The sequence below is a fragment of the Mustela erminea genome, chromosome 1 (assembly GCF_009829155.1).
Source record: "Mustela erminea isolate mMusErm1 chromosome 1, mMusErm1.Pri, whole genome shotgun sequence".
In the NCBI taxonomy this organism is placed as follows: domain Eukaryota; kingdom Metazoa; phylum Chordata; class Mammalia; order Carnivora; family Mustelidae; genus Mustela; species Mustela erminea.
In genome coordinates this window covers 141,248,856-141,262,040 of record NC_045614.1, presented here as the reverse complement: position 1 = coordinate 141,262,040, position 13,185 = coordinate 141,248,856, and positions in this window count along the sequence as shown.

The window sequence follows — 13,185 nt, the reverse complement described above, 5'->3', positions numbered from 1 at the left end:
TTTTAATCAACCATCAGTTGAAATCTGGTTTAGCTAGGAATTTTTGATGTTGGGCTTTGACACCCTTAATTTGGGAGTACATAACTGAGTTCAGACACGCTAACCTTCTGCAAACAGTATTTGGTTTGCATTCCCCTGGGGGAAAGTAAGTCCTTAAACACTGAGGCAAAAACTGTTTGGGAGGTATACACTGCTGATTTCTCTTTCCTTAGTAGACTTCCCTCACTCAGACTGATCTGCCTGATGTCATAAGGATCATAAGACTCCTTGTCTTATAGACTATCTTCGGTTGGTCTCTGGTAAATGCACTACCTACAGCTAAAGGAAGTGTGCACAGCCTGCTGGAGGCAGCTTCTCAAAATCTGCAAGTTTTGCCTATAGCTGTGATAAAAAGAATAGATTTCACATAGATCTCTGAAAACCAGGGACAGGGCAAAAGCAAAATGTCTAGGCTTGCCCAGTACCTTCGAAGATCTGCATGTTATTTAACACTCCTTGTTTCAATCAAAGTCTGTTTCAGTTTCTGAAAATGTTACTTCCATGTCAGAGAAGCCCAGTTGTAAATGCCTCGTCCAATATCAATTTTGCCTTTACATTAATTCAACTGCCAAGTCAACCAGTTGAAATGCTAAACTCTTAATAAAATACATGTTCTTTTTTTTAAAGCAATGTATCAAAGAACAATTTAAGAATCTAATGCAATTTTGAATCAGACAGTCTTTATGAATTTAGCTTCCATTATTCAACAAATGTTTGTCATATTCATTTATAAAAGAGTATATAGTGAGTATATATTCTGTGCCAGGCACTATTTCAAGGGTAAAGGAACAGCAGTGTGCCAAACAATGTTCCTGCCTTCTTGGAGCTGACATCCTACAAGAAAGACAGTGTAGAAGATACAAAGATCAGTTATTCTCTTAGATTCTGGTCTCCAGGTGCTTCAGAGACTAGTTAGACAATGAGAAGTGTTACAAGAAGAAACAAACTATTCTTTAAGACTCTAGAAGAAGCAACAATTAGTTCTCAGAGGCAGAACCAGAAAAAAAGTTTCAAGCCTTTAAACTGGACTTGAAGAACAGGTAAGACTCACACCTGCAAATGAAGCAGGAAGAGGATTTCAGGACAAGAGAAGAGCATGAGCAAAAATGCAGGGTTGGAGAATGGGGCTTGTGATTCCGTGTGGCAAAGGGTTGGTTCCAAGGAGGAGAAGAGTAGAAACTAAGTTTAAAAAGGTAAATTGTAGCCTAGGGCCAACCACAACCTTTGAGGCTATAACACTAGGGGAGAAAAAAATCCTCACCTACCATGAAATAGATTATTAAAAACAATACAAAGATGAAAGTTCCTTTACACTGTCCCTCATAAAATTCTGATCTCTCCCATGACAGCATCTGCAACAAAGAATCTGATTCTATTCTGGATCCCCGACCACAGACATCTTTTTTAGTGTCACCCCTCCTTCTTCCCTTCTGTCCCCCATCTGGGCAAGCTGATAAGCAAGCCCCCTGCTGCCTCCCTTGGAATCAGTGGGGAGGTTCAACCCATAGAGGAACCCTCAACCGGGTCCCACCTCCTAACTGCCAAAAAGGCCCCGACCCAGTCTCCTTTCCTTGCTCTCTCTTGTCATTTTGGACCTGCCTGGGAGGTCTAATAAATCTCGTACATTTTGAGTGTGTGTGTGGCATCATCAGTCTTGTTAATGAACCAATTCTGGATGCGTCCCATCCTGTATGGAGTGGCTGCAATAACTATTTTTGATACTCTTTTTAAAAAGGTAATTTTTTGCGGGGGGAGTGGGGGGACACATGTGTGGCTTAGTCAGTTAAGCATCTGCCTTCACCCTCAGGTCATGATCCCAGGGTCCTGGGATTGAGTCCCATTTTGGGCTCCTTGCTTAGTGGACAGCCTGTTTCTCCCTCTGCCCGCTGCTCCCCTTGCTTGTGCTCTTTCTCACTGTCAAATAAATAAATAAATAAATAAATAAATAAATGTAATGTTTTTAGGGGCATCTGGGTGGCTCAGTCAGTTCAAGTGGCTGACTTCATCTCAGGTCACAATCTCAGGGTCCTGGGATTCAGCCTTGCATCGGGCTCCAAACTCAGTGGGGATCTGCTTGTTCCTCTGACCTTCCCTCTGCCAGTCCTGTCTCTCTCAAAAAAATAAAATCCTTAAAAAACAAAAAACAAAACAGGTAATGTTTTTAAACAATCTAAGACCTCTGCTCTGTTCTGTCCATTGTGAAATGCAGGAATTTGAGGCCAGACCATACAGAGTTCTTAAACACTAAGGCCACTGGAATTTTAAAACCACTTCCTCTGTAAAGAATCCACATTTTTGCATGAAACATTGGATAATACATATAATCTAAATATAAAATAGACTCTTAGTAGAAAAATGTTCTCAATAGTTGTTGCAATGCCCACAGATGGTTTGATACAATGAAAGTAAACCTGGATGGAGGGTGGAGGAGAGTAGAGATATACACTTCCCCTAAAATGAGTAATGATGAGAATATGGGCAAATTTTCACTTTTTCAGTAACTGTTTATCAAGTATTTACATATGCAGTGCACTCTGCTTTTGTCCCTGTAGGATGTAGAAACAGGTTTGTTTTTTCCTATAGTTACTTTGCATGCAGACCTAAGACATGCATTCAAACAGGTGCACCTCAGGTGGTTAATTTGCCTAACCAAAGATGAAATGAATTGATCAGTGATGAAAATGAAGTAATTGTCACTTAGCCCATAATGAGTCACTTATATGCAAGCCACTCAAGGGGTATTGGGCTCTATTCTGGGATGCATTTCATGTACAAGTCATTCCTTGCAGAAAACAAACTGCATTGAAATTTCTAAAAGCTGGCAATTCTAGATGATGAATAGCATTTTTCTAAACTACCAGATAAAAGCTTTTATGAGGCTACTGACATGATTCTCATAATTGAATATATTTGACAGTCACAGTATTTTATCTTTGATGGTATGTTACACCCTTAGGAAAATTTTCTGGTTCTGTAGAATGAACCAGTATCACCTTCTAAAATATGAAATATTTACAAATGCCTTTTTTAATAATGCAATCTAGAAAATGAAGTGTCTTCATTTATGAACATATTGTCCAAGGAGGGTTCTCAATTACTATTAGAAAGAAGGAACACAATTAGGCTGGACAAAGGAATAGGAAGAATGCAGGAATTAATCAAAATTTCAGATGTATTCACATATATGCACCTGGAGTAATTTGAGTATTTTCTCTCTGCGAATGCAAAGACATTAAATAATTACCAAGAATGAAAATTACCAAAAGATTATGCTAATCCCAATTCCAAATAAAACACAAGCATTTAAGGAGAAGCCTAAATAACATCACCAGAATCTGCGGTGATACAAGAGTATTTATTACAGAACTGAAAGTGAAACTGCTTAACTTAGTCAACAACATTGAAAAAATGAATATTTTCAAATTACTTATCAAGTTTCCATGAGAAGTGGAAAAAGTTGTCCAAACTGACTCAAGCCATTTGGTACATCGTAAATACTGAGCTGACACAGGGAAAGCATGTGAGGAACTTGCCATTATCCTTTCTGAGGGGGAGAAAGACCTTCCGCTGCCCTTTGGTCCTTCTGTCTGGATTCAGAATCAGACTGACATGAGACAGATTAGCTGGGGAAAAACCAAGTTTAATAGCATATGTAAGGGGAATCCACACAGATAGGAAATTCCAAAGTCAGTGAGGCAACATGAAGCTTATATGAGCTAAGGAGAGGAGGGTCAGAGGACATAATAGGGAGAAAGGCTACAGCAGCAAAGGGGAAAGATGTTTTGGAAAATCACAGGTTGCCCTATTACATAGGCAAATTTCTTAGGTAAAGGTGAGTCTGTTAATAGGTCTCTTCCTGGTAAAGGCTCTTCTCTCCAATGTAAATTTAGGCAGTTGAGGACCAAGAAGAGAGCTTTTCTTGCATCTGCTAGGTTTTGATTACTTTCAAATCAAAATAATGCTCAATGCCAAAGTGGCCCATCTTGGGGCCACATGCACTTGACCTTTATACTTTCAATGGCAATGATAATTCCAAACATGAAATAATTGCCACCCATTTCATGACAAATCTCTTTCTACTGTGGACACATTTGTCCAAAAGAAATAATAATCCTTTGACAAAAGCTTCCTAAGTGTCTAAGTGTCCGTGACAAATAGCTCTCAAAGGAAAAGAGAAAGTGTCTAAAAGAAGGAAGGATTTGCAGAAAATAAACTGACTTTCTAAAGGAACGAGGGTGCAGATGTGTAAAGGCTTTCTTGTAGCTATAAATTATAATACAGAAGAAGCCACATTTCTTCCCAACATTTTAAAGCCAGCAGTCCCTTGCCAGTCTGCCAAGAACGATCTTCAACTTGTGTAAACCTGTGTAAAGACCCTCAAAGTCAAATATAGACAAAGAAAGAATGCTGGCTCTGTGCTTTGGCCTTTAGGCAACAGTTAACTCACAACCTCAAGTTCATAAAATATTCTTTCAACCAATATGCTAAGTGTTTACTATGTATCAGGTTCTTTCCCTGACATTCCAAACACATCCAAAACAGGAAATGAGGAAGCTCTCTGAACCAGCATGCTTTCTCACTTAGATTTCTACAGCAGGCTTCTTACTCTCTGCAATGACTATTTCCATCTCCTCAAACTGCCAAGGCCCTCTTCATCTCACTCAGGAAATCACCCCGCCTCCTATTCCGCAAAACAATTGGAAACCATGAAATACCAACTCCCTCCGCTTCCTGAAGCTAAATCAGCATCTGTACCCTCCTAATCCTCCCTCACCCCACAGCCCATTACAAATCCCACCACTTTCAAACTTCCTAGAATCTTAGGCTATCAATATCCCCTCTTTATCTTGTGCACTAAATAACTCTCTCTTTCCACTGAAATCCTTTATCTTGAGTATTTGATTATCTAAATCAAAATCCCTATTTAAAACACACACGCACACACACACACACACACACACACACACACACACACACCCCAAGGCCCACATCACCCTCTCTTGCCTCCCTTCTCCCCAAACCAACTTCTTTAAGGTGGTACAAAATTCTCTCTTCTCAGCTTCCTCATTTCACCAGTCTGCTCATTCTAATACACCCATCCATACACCCTCTCCACATCCCAAAAGTTATTTTTGGTAAGGCCATCAATTACTTTTATGCTACTAAGTCTAATTAACACTCTTCATTTGTCATCTTACTCAAAAATAGTCTTTATTTCTGTATTATGTCTTGTAAATATGTCCGCAGCCTTGAAATTCTTCCCTGGGCTTCTGTCACACCATGTCACCTCATCTAATTTACCTTCTCCAAACCTGTTTCCCTTTCTCTACTTATTCTTCATATACTGAGGATCCTGGGAACCTAATACCAAACCTTTATCCTCCCCAAACTCTTCTCTCTCCATCTGGTGAACATTACTCCCATATTCTCAAATGTTATCATTATTATAACCGCCCCAGAAATCAGAGATCCTTCCTCACACTCTGTCTCAACTGCAGAGCTGTATTTTGCACAGCCAAATGGGTAGAGCCTTTTGGATGCTACATAGACTCTCAAAGTCATTGTGCCCAAACCAGAGCCATAATCTCTCCTATAAAACCTGCTCTTTATTTCGGGCACCTGGGTGGCAGAGTCCGTTAAACATCCCACTCTTGGTTTCAGCTCAGGTCATGATCTCGGATCATGGGATGGAGACCCAGGTAGGCTCCACGTTCAGGAGTCAGCGTGGGATTTTCTCTCTCCCTTTCCCTCTGCCCCTCCTTCTCCCACCTCTGCTCATGCTCTCTCTCTCTCTCTCTCAAATGAATAAATAAATCTTTTAAAAAATAAAGAGAACTTTTTCCCACAGTGGGCTCTGTACTAAGCTGGAGTTTGATTGGGTTTCACTCTCTCTCGTCCCCTACCCATTGGCTCGCTCACTCTCTATCTCTCAAATAAATAAATAAATCTTAAAAAACAAACAAACAAACAAAATCTGCTCTTCATCCAGTATTCCCTTATTGCACTAAATGGCACCACTATACCAGATCATTGTGAAAATACATAGGTGTAGGCCCTGGCCTCTTTTTTATTTTTAGTTTTTTAAAAATTATTTTTATAAACCTATAATGTATTATTTGCCCCAGGGGTACAGGTCTGTGACTCATCAGGCTTACATATTTCACAGCACTCGCCATAGCACATACCCTTCCCAATGTCCATAACCACCCTCTCCACATCCCCCCAGCATCCCCTCAGCAACCCTCAGTTTGTTTTGTGAGATTAAGAGTCTCCTGGTTTGTCTCCCTACCGATCCCATCTTGTTTCATTTTTTCCTGCCCTGCCTCTCAAATTCCTCATATCAAAGAGATCATATGATAATTGTCTTCCTCTGACTGACTTTTTTCACTTGGAGTGAGAAAAACTTCCATCCATGTCATTGAAAATGTCAAGAATTCATTTCTTTTGATGGCTGCATGGTATTCCATTATATGTATGTATATGTATATGTACATGTATATGCATCTGTGTGTGTGTGTGTATATATATGTATATGTATATACATATATATGTATGTGTATATGTATATGTGTGTGTATGTGTGTGCGTGTATATATACCATCTCTTCTTTATCCATTCATCTGTTGATGGACATGTAGGTTCTTTCCATAGCTTGGCTATTGTGGACATTTCTGCTATAAACATTCATGTGCATGTGTCCCTTCAGATCACTACATTTGTATCTTTAGGGTAAATACCCAGTAGTGCAATTGATGGGTCATGGGGTAGCTCTATTTTCAACTTCCTGAGGAACCGCCATGCTGTTTTCCAGAGTGGCTGCACCAGCTTGCATTCCCACCAACAGTGTAGGAGGATTCCCCTTTCTCCACATCCTCGCCAGCATCTGTCATTTCCTATCTTGTTAATATTAGCCATTCTGACTGGTGTGAGGTGGTATCTCATTGTGGTTTTGATATATATTTCCCTGATGCCGAGTGATATGGGTCACTTTTTCATGTGTCATTGGCCATCTGGATGTCTTCTTTGCCAAAATGTCTGCTCATGTCCTCTGCCCATTTCTTGATTGGATTATTTGATCTTTGGGTGTGGAGTTTGATAAGTTCTTTTGGGTACTAACCCTTTATCTGATATGTCATTTGTGAATATCTCCTCCCATTCTGTCAGTTATCTTTTGGTTTTGTTGACTGTTTCCTTTGCTGTGCGAAAGGTTTTGATCTTGATGAAGTCCCTATAGTTCATTTTTGCCCTTGCTTCCCTTGCCTTTGGCAATGTTTCTAGGAAGAAGTTGCTGTGGCTAAGGTCCAAGAGGTTGCTGCAGCTGAGGTTGAAGAGGTTGCTGCCTGTGTTCTCCTCAAGGATTTTGATGGATTCCTATCTCACATTGAAGTCTTTCATCCATTTGGAGTCTATTTTTGTGCATGGTATAAGGAAATGGTCCAGTTTCATTCTTCTGCAAGTGGCTGTCCAATTTTCCCAACACCGTTTGTTGAAGAGACTGTTCTTTTTCCATTGGACATTCTTTCCTGCTTTGTCGAAGATTAGTTGACCATAGAGTTGAGGGTCTATTTCTGGGCTCCCTATACTATTCCATTGATCTATGTGTCTGTTTTTGTGCCAGTACCACACTGTCTTGATGATGACATCTTTGTAATAGAGCTTGAAGTCTGGAATTGTGATGCCACCAACTTTGGCTTTCCATTTCAACATTCCTCTGGCTATTCGGGGTCTTCTCTGCTTCCATATAAATTTTAGGATTATTTGTTCTATTTCTTTGAAAAAAATTATGGTATTTTGATAGGGATTGCATTAAATGTGTAGATTGCTTTAGGTGTCATAGATATTTTCCCAATATTTGTTCTTCCAATCCATGAGCATGAAACGTTTTTCCATTTCTTTGTGTCTTCCTCAATTTTTTTCATGACTACTTTATAGTTTTCTGAGTACAGATTCTTCGCCTCTTTGGTTAGGTTTATTCCTAGGTATCTTATGGTTTGGGTGCAATTGTAAGTGGGATTAACTTCTTAATTACTCTTCTGTCCTGCTGTTGGTATATAGAAATGCAACTGATTTCTGAGCATTGATTTTATATCCTGACACTTTACTGAATTCCTGTATGAGTTCCAGCAGTTTGGGAGGGGAGTCTTTTGGGTTCTCCAAGGAAAGTATCATATCATCTGCAAAGAGTGAGAGTTTGACTTCTTCTTTGCTGATTCAGATGCCTTTTATTTCTTTTCGTTGTCTGATTGCTGAGGCTAGGACTTCCAGTACTATGTTGAATGGCAGTGGTGATAGTGGACAGACTGTTATATTCCTGACCTTAGGGTAAAAGATCTCAGTTTCTCCCCATTGAGAATTATATTGGCTATTGGTTTTTCATAGTTGGTTTTGATGATATTGTGGTATCTACCCTCTATCTGTACACTGTGAAAAGTTTTGATTAAGAAAGGATGCTGTCCTTTGTCAAATGCTTTGAGAGCATCATATGGTTCTTGTTCTTTCTTTTATTAATGTATTGTATCACATTAATTGTTTTGAGGATTGTTGAACCAACCTTGTAGCCCAGGAATAAATCCCACTTGGTCGTGGTGAATAATCCTTTTAATGTACTATTGGATCCTATTGGCTAGTATTTTGGTGAGAATATTTGCATCATGTTCATCAAGGATATTGGTCTGTAATTCTCCTTTTTTATTTTATTTTATTTATTTATTTGAAAGAGAGAGAGAGATCACAAGTAGGCAGAGAGGCAGGCAGAGAGAGAGGGAAAAGCAGGCTCCCTGTTGAGCAGAGAGCTTGATGCAGGGCTTGATCCAATCACCCTGAGATCATGACCCGAGCCGAAGGCAGAGGCTTAACCCACTGAATCACCCAGGTGTCCCCAAATTTCTGTTGTTCTAAGCCACCCAGCTTGTAGTACTTTGCTACCAAAGCCCTAGGAAACTAATGTAAGTAATTAAAAAAAACAGAGACAGGTGAATTGAGAGCCTGGACAAGTGGACAAACAGCAGAATCATCTCTGCTTGCTTTTCAGTGATCTTTCTTGCCTTTCTGTCCCATTATACCTGAAACCCACTGCACTGGAGGCCCAGGCTCTCTGATAAATGAGCCAGACACAGAGACTTCCAGCTCCCACACCAGGCTCTCTAGGCAATGAGGACCTCCCAGACAGAGGAACAGTCCTGGCAGCTCCTTGGTGGATATCCAATCAGTGGATAAGGACAGACTGGTTCAGAAAAGGCCATTTTCAGTAGGATATTTTGGCCACTGTTTGCTCCTTTGCTGAAAAAGAAATGTGTTCTTATAATGCATTCCACACAGCTGATTATGGCATAACTAATTTAATATTAAACAGCATTCTTTCTTTTCCTAAGTCAGTATACCATGATGAGTCTGAAAATGCTTAAAAGGCCAACTCAGAGAATGGTGTGTTTTCACCTGTGCTTTTTAAAGCATGCAAGAATAATACACATTTAGTCAATTGGTGGAAAGAAAGTATTTGTCCTGTCAGCTTTTGTATGCTCAGTGATTACAGAACTGCCAACATTATTATTCTTGCCAGTTCACACAACTGCCTGACAAGCTCTTATCCATTTGCATTTTTCAGTGATTTTCCAACAGTGTAATTGGGAAGGGAAGCTTTAAGATTACACAAAAATGGACAACTAAAGAAATCTATGGATGCTGTCTGTATTATTTTGAATTATTGTAGCTGCTGTCTTATTACGACCAACAGACCTGAATTCAAATATAATCAGAGCCACTTGTTAAATATGAATAAAAATGTAGTATACGTATTTTGATAGGCTTGGCACTATAGCATTTAAAAAGGTGATCTTGTTATTTCCACCAAAAAAAAAAAAAAGCATTGGAAATATTCATATGCTACCTCTTGAAATATCTTTAATAAAATTTCATAGTATTTTTATTATTAAAAGAATAAAACGTTAGTTATTTAGAGCTAAAATTCAGAGATTCTATGAAAAGCAAATCTAATGATAATAATTGAGTGAACTTCAAAACTCTATAAGGATTCTGACAAAAAGATATCTGCATCCTTAAGAACCTACTACATGAGATCCCAGGTGGCTCAGTTAGTTAAGCTGCTGCCTTCGGCTCAGGTCATGATCCAAGGGTCCTGGGATCCAGTATGGCATCAGGCTCCTTGCTCAGCGGGGAGCCTGCTTCTCTCTCTGCCTCTGTCTGCCACTCTGCCTGCTTGTGCTCTTTGTCTCTCTCTCTTTCTCTCTCTGATAAATGAATATATAAATAAATAAAATATTTTTTTAAAAAAAGAAGAAACAACTACATGAACCACTTTCATCAATATCTTCTTCAGAGGTCAAAATACATTGATATTCTCTTCAAAATACTAGGATTCTGAAAAACAGATGTAAAAGCACTTACTCCTCATGAAAAGATTATAGAAAATTGAAATCAATCCCTTCCAATTTATATAAAATTTGGTCTTACTTGCAATTCCATTATCAAGTCTATAAAAGTACTTGGATATTTGGATTGGATAACTGCGTTTGTGAAAAACAAGGGACTCCTAGGGGTTTACCACCTCTGTAGGTGACAAATGATTCCTCTTACCCCTTTCCACTGCAAAATTATCAGTGGGGTGGTTCTAAGGTTTTTAATCCTTGTGAGTCATTAATTTATTCAAACATATCTAAAAATCCATATGCATCAAGCATTGTCTGTATTTAGAAAAGATGAGTGGTCATATAAATAATTTTTCAAAAGTAGATAGAATCTGGTATGATTAAAATAGAAATATTTTTTCAAAAGTTAAAAAAATTCACAATAGTTTTTAAATCTGTTTTCTCTGTCCCCAGATTGAAAGAGCAGTAACTGTCATGTCCCCACACTAAATCATCTCAAAAACTACCTACAATCAATAATAACTACCAATTATTGAATGCTGACTATGTTTTAGGAATTGTGTTAAGCACTCAATCATTATCTCACTCAATTCTCACATCAGTGCTTTGAGGTATTAAATAAATCACAAATTAGTGGCTCCAGCCAGAAAGGTTATTCTCTCAGTCATACTTCCCAAAAAAAATGGGGACAGAATTCTCCTCCTCTCCTGCCCTGTAGAATATCACACAGCCACTGGTGGTGTGCTGGAGCTGTCCATATGGGTCCAGGCCAATCATGAATATCCAGTGATTTTGCAAGCCGGTTGTTAAAATCTGGTCATTTGAACTTGGCCATGGTGGGGATATTCACACCATTGAAACTGATAAGGGCTTCCTCCCTCACCTCGGAGAGCAAGTTTATCAGCACACCACTGAATACAGCAAAAGACTTCAAATATTATTCCAATCTCACTTTAGTTCAAATGGTTCAAAGGTAATCTATCTCCTCAAGAGTCTGTTAAAATGAGGACTTGAAAGGGGTCGCAGGAACATTTGAAAAGCAAAGAAGATTTACCTGTGGTATGAATTCTAATATCCCACTTCTCTTTCCTGGTATGCTGAGGGCTTTGAAAACACACAATAGCTTTTCATAATGTCCACCATTTAACCTCAAAAGCCAACAGAGTAAGATCAACACCTTCTTCCCTAAGGTGTATAGTCTCCAAGCTCAGGCTATAAAACCCACCCTCATACATTATACTTTCAAAATTTTTACTGCTCTGTATTTTTCCCTGAAGTCAAAAAGATTTTTTGCCTCAATCATAACATATTTGATGATGGTCAGAATCCAAAGTATGTAACACAGGTTGTTCAATTTCTCTGCCACGTCTCATGGCTGCCATCTGCTCAGATCTTCATAAGAGGCAGAAACATTGAAAATGACCTGCTGACTAGGACCAATGTCACTGCAACATCAGCATTTTAAAACCTTCCCCAAAGGTCCTCCCTTAGTCAACTAAAGACATTTTTTATAGATATGCTTATTGTTAAAAGGACATTATTTAACTATGGCTTCATGCTACTATAAATTTCTGAAACTGTTTTGGTTTTTAAATGAGACACACCATGTGCTCACTCATCCAGATGAAGGGAGATGCTCATCACAGCTCAGTGGGCTGGATGAGTTTAGCAAGATGCATCCTGTCCATCAATATCCCCCCAATCTACTCTCTCTGGTGGTTTTTTTATGCACAAGCTATGTTTTGTTTCTCTTTTCATGATTAATGAGGAGTAGCTTTAGCACAAACAAAAACTGCAGAAAGCCACCCACTCTTCAATGAGCAGTAATCTTCAGCAGCTTTGTCGTTAAATAATAACTTGCTTAATAGAGCAAAAGAAAGACATTTTAGAAGTTGAAGTATTTATTTAATGACAGTAGAGAAAAAAAATAACTATTATAAAATTCCTAGAATAAGATGAAGAAGGGATCAATATATACTTGAAACATGTTTTAACAAATAATAAATAATTTAATAAATAGTGCTCTGAAGGGCAAGACCCATCAGACTCCCAATCTCAACCATGATGGAATTAACAGATCAGGATTACCCCTCCTGCTGTACCAACAGCAAAAGGAGTGTGAAAAATACACACACACACACACACACACGTATGTAAATTTCAGGTGCTAAACAACAGAAAGCACAGGACTTCGGTCCATGAGAGCAGGTAAACAAATGAAAGAAATCTCGCAATTGACCCAGATTGTTTCATAAGGGCCTTTTTAGAACCAACGTGTTCATGGCTGAAATGAGGCAGAGAAGTGTTTCTACTGAGATTAGAAGGCAGAGATCAGGGATGAGAAAGGTGAAGGCACCCAGAATTTGAAGGAAAAAAGGAGATCCATTTCAGAGAAAGTTCTCCAGAAATCAATGTAAGTGTTCCCTTAGATCTTTGGTTCAAAACTAAATTACAAACATATGTAGTGAGATTACATGAAACTAGCAAAAAATGTTGGGAAGAGAACAATTACTTAGAGTTATAGAACCAGAATAACCACCAGGAACGGCATAAGGCTGAGAGACATCTGAGTTCTGACCAACTGAGTGGAGAGTCCTTCTTAAACACCTGGGGCTTCATTCAGAAAAGACCCCAAAAAGACAACTATGGAAGACTGGGGCTAGTTCAGCAAAACCTGCTTTAAACTTGTGGTAACAAAGCTTGAAAAAACCTCAGTGGAAGCAAGCTGATCTCAAATATGTTAAGGATTTGACATAAAAGT